The sequence below is a fragment of the Haliotis asinina genome, chromosome 3 (assembly GCF_037392515.1).
Source record: "Haliotis asinina isolate JCU_RB_2024 chromosome 3, JCU_Hal_asi_v2, whole genome shotgun sequence".
Classification (NCBI taxonomy): domain Eukaryota; kingdom Metazoa; phylum Mollusca; class Gastropoda; order Lepetellida; family Haliotidae; genus Haliotis; species Haliotis asinina.
Window position 1 is genome coordinate 73,827,589 of NC_090282.1, and position 9,467 is coordinate 73,837,055.

Sequence of the window (9,467 nt, forward strand, 5' to 3'; positions counted from 1 at the left end):
CGTGTGCTGTTTCTACAGCAACACCATTCATTTGAGGATTTAGTAACGCTCTAGATATTATAGATAAACAGAACGTCATCGTCACGAAGAAACCGGTCCGGATTATCTCCTAAATCAGGGCGTAACAGGTAAACAATGGTGACAAATATAAGTGTGGATCCCCGAAAATCAAAACAGCAGGTGTGCTCACGAGAGATGCTTGTGACAGGTGCTTAGGTTAAGACGCCAAATAGTGGTCATATGGAAATGACGGCGGTCAAATTAAATACGGCACATGTATATGGACGATGCCCACACTCTACGATGGTCATGCCAAACGACTGTGATGTTGGAAGAAACCAGACAATCAAGTAATTTACAACAAAATCCAATATTGTGTTTCTGGATGCAATGGAACATTCAATGATATCGTTGGAAGGAAAACCAGTATATAACATTTTAGGTGTATAATTGCAGAAATCCTTCCCCAGATCAGTAAAAAAACTTTTTAATGATTTATGTCTTTTGCAACAGAGTCGGCGGCAGTTTTATGTTCTCGGCTCAAGCATTCCTTTTGTATTTGACAAATATTAGACACCTTATGCTGAAACTAGCGTACTTAAGTCTCATAGAACACCCATGGAACCGGTTCAAACAAGTTACAGAACGTTGTGAATCCTCATTCCAGTAGAGTGAAAATTGATGCAGAAATGATATTAATGCATCTCTAGAAACAACAGGTGTCCGCGAATCTCACATTTTTAGTTAACACGTGCATGTTTTTATAACAGGAAGGAGTTTCCAGCTAAATGGAGTTATTGTGCAACGCAAAAGATGAAGAATATTAATGGAATACGTATATACAAGTATTTTTGTACGTTTTCTGGTTTTTCAAGTAATGTCAGTGACTTGAATGACGTTATATGCCACCGCAGAAAAATTCCATCAACAAAATCAATGTGTATCACGGTGGTTGTGACTGTGTGGGAATCGAACTCCCGCCTTCGGCTTGACCAGCGAACCATTTACCATTTGGCTGCACCTCAACCCGACAACGACAAGCTATGTAATTAATTAACTCTTAAAAAAGAATGTAACACCACAGGCTGTTCAGCTTTACATGTATTCCATATGAGTGTGAGATAATATCTCATTATCACCCAGAAAGGATCCAGGCTAAATATGCAGGCATCGAAAAACTATATAGATGTTTTAAAGGTCTACACGATGAAAATGCCATTTAAAACTTGGTATGGACCTTTAGTGGGACGTCGTTTTGCCGAACTCTTTGCAAGCCAGACAAAACTTTCAGGATATTTGGTTATTATGACATTTTAGTCACATTACGTTTCGAAAATCATCGTTTGAGAGATTATTACCACGTCCGGACTCTGTGGTTTTCTTGTGTCTTGATTCGATATTAGCTTGTTGGGCGAAGGTTTCTCTTGTGCTGTGTAACTGTCGCAGTCATGTCAGTGTGTTTGAAGTAAGTTGAACGTTTGTCGAGTGTATGTGGTTGAGATTTGAAATGTAATTTTGAAACACTGTACGTTCTCAATTCAGCAGTGGTAAACAAATGCATTTCTACGTTAATATTCGCTCCGTTTGGTCAGATAACATTGTTCTGCATGCTTATATGATACGGTATCATTGACATATAAATATTCTTTCTAACTATTGTTTAAGAAGAAGATAACCTATCGAGTAATCACATATACTCAACATTTTTCTATGTATCAGTAAACATACTATTAACACATTTTCAGGAAAAGGTAAAAGTTCAAGCCAACACAAACTCATCACTATTGAAACATGATGTCAAATCTTCAGGCATTTCCAGAACGCCCCAAGGCGATTTTGGTAAGCACTTTAAGGAATGAGTTAAGGCAGCTCCAAAGTTCATCCACTACTTACAAACATACCGTTCTAGTGCCCTGCAATAAAACAATTACCCCTCACCGGTAATCCCAGGGGTCCGAGCAGTTAGACTCAATTATGTTAAATAAGCAAATAATTACCCGAAGTGGACCATCATGTCTTAAACAGCCGAGCTGATGAAACAGAGCCAGGGGACGATTGCATCCTTCATCATACAGTCAGGTCTTCGTATGCCTTCAATCAATCTGCAGATATTGGTCATACATCCCCTCAACACTATTCAATCATGCCATCATACAACAAGTATCCAGATATATTTGCTCAAAGGTTCCACTGTGAGGGAGTTTATGGTGTCAGCAAGGATTGGTTTTCTGGGGATGCCCCGAAGCTTTTGTTATCGAACCAACTTGGCATTCTGTAATTAGTCCAACGTATTGACTACACGTCTAGCCCTTGTAACTGTATTTTTCCCACAACGTCTTGTCTATAAATCGACATACGGCGTCTAAGCACGCGATGCTATATCGCCATAATTCGAAAATGAGATAGTATTACGTTGTGTAGCCCCCAAAGTACCGTTATTATCAAACGTAGGATTATCAAAATTGTCTTCATGCGTGGTTGAAAACAACTGTCAGTCATACCAGCGAGGGCGTCTTTCAGTCCTGGAAACATGATAAGCTTGCTGTTGTTTTTAATGAAAGACGCTATAACAAATATAGCCAGTAATTATCAATATTTAAACACATGGGTTGGCCAATCTCACGGGTGTTTTCAATATTATTATTTTAACATGAATGTTAATAAGGATATTTATGGCGATGATTGCGATCGATCTGTATAATATTCTCTCAAACAACAGCATGATCAGTGCGGTTATTGTGTTTTTGATGAACGTATGCAGACTACTCTAAACCCTCTAATCCTGACAGTCTCTAGGCAACATAAATATCTACACAAACCAGCCGTTAGCAGAGGCTGTGGTGTGTTCTCACGAAACTACTTTCACTTTGCTCTGAGTGAGCATGGCTTACGCCGCTTTAAGCAATATTCAAGCAATATCAGAGTGGGGACACCAGAAACGGGCATCACACATTGTAACCGTGTGGGGAATCGAACCAGGGTCTTCGTTGTGACGAGCGAACGCCTTAACCACTAGGCTACACCACTGCCCTCACTTTGCTGTATATTTACCTTGATTATCTGTGCTCCCGCCCCGTGAAGGTCCCGGGGTAGAATAAGGTCTTCAGCAACCCATGCTTGCCCTAAAAGGCGACTATGCTTGTCGTAAGAGGCGACTAACGGGATCGGGTGGTCAGGCTCGCTGACTTTTTTGACACATGTCATCGGTTCCCAATTGCGCAGATCGATGCTCATGTAGTTGATCACTGGATTGTCTGGTCCAGACTCGATTATTTACAGACTGACGCCATATAACTGGAATATTGCTGAGTGCGGCGTAAAACTAAACTCACTCACTCACTTTGCTGTACCCACGCATTCCTCAAATACGACACCTTAATTGTTGCGTTGTTAATAAGCAATATTTTTTACCCATCAGCAATCTGTTATCATAAAACCAAACTCATTACCTCACTCATTGTTGTCATTCACAGATTCGTCACTGTAGTCATCATCACACATGGAACGTTACAATAATCTTTATAAAAGTAAAACATATATTATCAATAAAAGTTTCATATCGTTACGTTCGTTCAGCTTCTAAATGCCTTTGAAAAAAGTTTTTCCTTTCAGATGAAGTTAGGACAATTTTAAAAAGACACTTTCGAGCCTCTAACTATAGAATAAATTCTGAAATGTTTAAGAAGCAAGAGTACATGGGGGCTTTAAAAGTCTGCTTGTTCACCGGAGTGTACGTCAATATTACTACATATGAATATTAATGTATTTTGTCCAGTCTTAACAGCAACATCACCGATTATGCAACAACAAATCAATAACGTAACAAAAGCTTCACACTATATTTGAATTAAACATAATTTTCTTCACATGATGGAATTCATTTGTTCGTAAAGTACTGTACACAAACCTATAACTGTACCTGAAATCACAATTACCTCAACATAATATTCAACATCACAATTGAATCTCCACAAGTAAAAGGCTTGCAACAGCTGTTAAAACATATATGTGACATAACACTATTGTTTTGACTGTCCATTATGTCTTCATAAAGGGACATTTGTGTCAGCCATTCATATCTACACATCTTGAATATTTCATGTGTTGTACATGCATATTATACATGATGCCAGGACACCTCGTTCCGGAACATGCATCAATACATGACACTATTCCAGTGCCTTATATGAAGGTTATCTATCAACAGAACTGACACAAAATATTCTCAGATACAAAGAGTTCTGGGCTGTTTGGAATGGTTTCGACATAATTATGGTTTATCACTGTATGGATATTTTAAGCATAAGACGGTAACGGATTTCAAGTTAGAGAACATGTAACAGGTCTCGGTGATACACATTCCTAAACCGATTAATTCCTATGATTGGTATGTCTTCCTTACGTAACAAACCATTAACGAATAAAGGCACACACTAATCGCAATGAGATGCTTACAGGACAACGCCGCTGGTTTGCCAGAGAATGTACTTCCGGGCAGTTAATGTAGAAAAACAAAGACACCTACACGTAAAGATCTCAAGCGACACGTCGGTTACATGCTAGGAAATTTACTCCTTCACAAGTTCAGAGGCGTAACCTGCGGAAATTAGAATGTGCGAAATCGTGTTAAACAGTTAACATGTTTATCGCACATGACAATGTAGGGCTGTAAATCGTGCAGAAAGAAAAGAACTATTGGAAAAGGTATGTTGTCAGGTTCTGAAAACCTAATGTGATTTCTACAGGGAGGTCGGGAAGATGTCTTCAATCAATGGCTTGTCCGGAAATATGCCTGAACTGAATACTGGTTTCGTAGGAGAACATGAATGGAATGCTTTATTTTGTGGACGATGCCCTAAAGTCATTTTGTGGACGATAGGACAATCATTAAGTGTGAAAAGTAACAAAGAAATAAGAATTCTGATGCCAAGTAAACAAATCGTTTGACAAACATAATATTGTAAAAAAATCAACTGAAACCCCCAAACACATATACATACACACCCCAACAATATGAAACAAACTCGACAACGACAATTTGTAGGCTACATGTAAATGAATCATGTACCCATAAGGAACGAGTGAAAGATGCATACTTTCAGTATAACGCACAAACTCGACAACGACAATTTGTAGGCTACATGTAAATGAATCATGTACCCATAAGGAACGAGTGAAAGATGCATACTTTCAGTATAACGCACAAACTCGACAACGACAATGTGTGGGCTACATGTAAATGAATCATGTACCCATAAGGAACGAGTGAAAGATGCATACTTTCAGTATAACGCACAAACTCGACAACGACAATGTGTGGGCTACATGTAAATGAATCATGTACCCATAAGGAACGAGTGAAAGATGCATACTTTCAGTATAACGCACAAACTCGACAACGACAATTTGTAGGCTACATGTAAATGAATCATGTACCCATAAGGAACGAGTGAAAGATGCATACTTTCAGTATAACGCACAAACTCGACAACGACAATTTGTAGGCTACATGTAAATGAATCATGTACCCATAAGGAACGAGTGAAAGATGCATACTTTCAGTATAACGCACAAACTCGACAACGACAATGTGTGGGCTACATGTAAATGAATCATGTACCCATAAGGAACGAGTGAAAGATGCATACTTTCAGTATAACGCAGTTTCCAAAACGCATATTGGAATCTAGTTGCTTTCTATGCTAAGCTCCACCATTTTCAGTTATTCATGTTCTTGGCTCCTACCTCATTGTCGTTTGTACCTCGGCGGTTAGTTCGAAAGTTGACACGTCTTCTGTGTAAAAACTCCACGCATGACATGAAATGATTACTCATGTTATGATCAGCATTGGAAAACGTTTTCGATGTTATCTTATGGCAGTAGATGCAGTGGATAACTAATTGTATCTTACCTCACACATAAATGTCGTTGTCTGATTGACTGAGCGTTCTTCTATTATATTCAATGTACCCTGTGTACAAGCGAGGTGCATTGCAATACACCCCGCTGCCAATAGCAACTCGTGTCGTACTTCGTGGTACTTATTCGATTGACATTAGATGACTCATGATGCACGGAAATTACCAATGTTTTGTGAATGGAAATGGAAGGGAGATACCTCTAAAACTGTTTTTCTTGTGTCATCCGCTAAAATCTAGCGATGGGTGCGAAAACATTCGACAAAACATTCAACTGTAGGCCCTGTCAGTATCAAGAAGGGGAATTACACCGTGGTGACTATACTAAGACAATGCCTACGGGAAACTCCCCAGAAAGATGCAAGATTCAAACAGTTCAAAATTGACATTGAGGTGTTCGTTAAGAGAAATGCGTTGTTCACTGGTCCCTCTGGGGACCATAGGTTGATGCACCCTCGACGTTTATACAAACATCGATTCATGGTCCCGTCGTGACCAGTGAACAACTTACAATATTAATAGATATTTACGTATGCATATATTCTGGTCAGTGTTAGTGGCAGTATACTGAAGTACTCGTAAAAGGTCAGATGTCGTTTCATTGACGGGATGCGTCAACCAAATTACTTTGGCAGGGATAGGCTTGATTATTAGGGGAATTCGGTCAGGTTACATGAGACAGTATAGCGGAGAAGCTGGTTTGTTTGACAAGTCCGAACAAATTAAGCTTATATCGTTCAAATACAATTTTGGAAATGTGACATGTTGTATGATGTAAAGCAGTCTACTAGCTCATGAGTACCATATCTGGCAACGTTTCAGTTTTACGCATGGGATTCGTAACTAAACGACTCAACCAAGAACGAAAAGTACCTTTGTTCCGTAGCAGGTTCAAATGAAACAATTTCTCAGCCTCGATGGTACCTTGGGAGGTATGCACAGCATGTGTAGTCTACTGGACACGTAAGGAAGTGGAAGGACGGTGGTTGATCTTCAGGATCAAACCTTAACTGAGTAGGCCAGGGTCTTTAATTGCCCTTACATTTGCAAGTATTATATAGATAGTCCTTATTAGTACCTTCATAACTGACTTGAAAGGTCGTGGAAAACATTAGAAAACATAATTTTGTAAAGACAACTACCAGTCACTTTTCCACACTTGAACACGGATCAATGTATTATGAAAAATGTATGTTTTTTTCCAGGTGTATGATATTTCAACATTGTATAAGTTACACTAGGCACTTATTTCGCTGCCTGTCGATCCATGTCACACGACAGCAGTGGGCTAGCACTATGGAACGGGCATTAGCAGCCAGACTTCCATTCATGTGACAACAGATGTTCAATAATCTTTATGGAGGTAGGAGAAGTGAACCCAGCTTCACCCCATCTCCTCTTGTGTTTCCGTACACTGGAGCCTGTCGCGAAATCCCGGTCACAGAGGAATTCCTTGAAACCATCAGTTTGGCACAGTCGGCTGATCGCATGTTATACACCCGGGTTTGATTCCATGCATTCGTGTGCCGACTGTCGTGATACTGTCCCATAAAACCTGATTAATACGTGACGTGTTAAACAATTTACAAATGATTATTTCAGTGGCCATTCTTTCATAGATACAGACGGCATTGTTTATCATGCCAATTGTCAAAACATTAGTTTCACCAATCCATCAGTTAAGTTTCTCGTTAAACCACCAAGGTTTGAACATTAATATGATATAATATATGTATAAATTATTCACAGGTTATGATCATCGTCATGTGATGAAAACTATACAATGGCGTACGAACACTTTTCCATACAAAAATCTATAATTTCTTTCCATAATCATTGAAAACAGCATTCATTGCAAAATATGAGTTTCTCGAAACCGTGGTCGGAACTTTCATTCCTTTCTGACGTCGTACAATGTTAACAAAACATATGTTATGCCACAGTCTCTGGCTAATGTCTAGAACAGCCTATATATCACTGGTTCTGTACTTTTCCAGCGCTGACAAACAATCCTTTTCATCAACAACAGCTTATGTTCCTAAGTTAACCGACGGTCGAATTGACGGTTCAACGAGAAGATGCTTGCTTGCTATTGCCACGCGCGTTTATGAAGTTGTCGGAATAGCAACGCTGTCTTCCAATCACTGCCCTTTTTCTCCTGCCAAACAACTGCTTGTTCTGCTAAAAGGTCACAGAAACATTTTTCTCGGGGGCTTGCATATACCTGTTATATTTCCGATAAAAGCATCTGTTGTATGCTCTGTATTTTAAAACGGATATCTGTTTGAAATTTCAAACGAACGCTCGGTTTTTCAGGAACAGTTTTAGACAATCAGTCTACGTTTGAAACCTCTAAACTAAAAAAACGCACTTGGATTCTAAAAGAAAACGAATACATTACTAATATTAAGTTTAATGAAATTAACCGTTTCATAAGTAAATATATTATGTCAACATATTGACCGGTCCCTCGTCAGTGTAGCCGACAAGATTTACATTTTGATGCGCTACCAATAAGGCCCGAGCCATGAGTACAACATGGGACTAATCGCGTCTGTTGGCTGACAAAACTACTGCTTGAAAGGCTCTCAACAGCCTCATTTACCACCTTTAGTAGCGAGTCCTAACAGACTGAGATTGCAGCTGCGCAACCGGGGACAGGTAAACAATACAGCTCCTTACACGTCAGATAGTCGGGAGCTGTAAAGTCAATCCTTTATAACGGGATGACAAATTCTGTTACACTGGTCCAACTGATATGGCGGTATGACTGGCCTCTTGGGGAATATAAAGCTGTCTGAATGGGTACGGTACGTCTTAAAGCTGTCAAACGATATGAAAACATTGCATCTTTCCTATTAGGTTGCTTCGGTGAGGTTGATTTAGATGCATTTCCTGAAAGGATTCGCAAATGGATTTTAGAAATTTTGCCAAACAGGATTCAACGGTATTCAATTTCAACAATGTCCCCGGCCACTTATTCTCCCGTAACCTTGTTTGGTGTTTCTGAGAGGACGTAGCCTGGGACTTGTTATATAACCGTTGAAGTACCGGACAATTTTCTATCTCAATGGATATGAAAGCGTTAACGAGGGGAGATAATTTAGTCGTAACTTTATCAAAGGCCAGTATACCAGAGACTCCAATAACCGCCACCTCACCGTAAAAATACATTACCCCAACAATAACCTGCGCCAATAACTTTCCCGAATGAAATTATCAGTAATAATCTATTACTCTGTAACCGAAGGAACAATGTTCTGACCGCATAGCTGTACATGCACAGGTAAATTTATCTTGTAAAACACACTTGGCGAAACATAGAAAACAACACTCTCTGTACAACTTAATCCAAACTGGAATTCTCCAAATCGAATTGAATTTTGTCTCACCAGAAAGCCTTCATCTCAGTTGGCGATGTCACTGCTAGTCACCTTTGATCACGTGGTGCGGGTGCTTCAAGACTTCCCATAATGCAGTGCTAATGGAATTAAAGGTTCATCGTTCAGGCGCCCTTGTGTGCATCTGATGCAATAGCCAGATAGGTG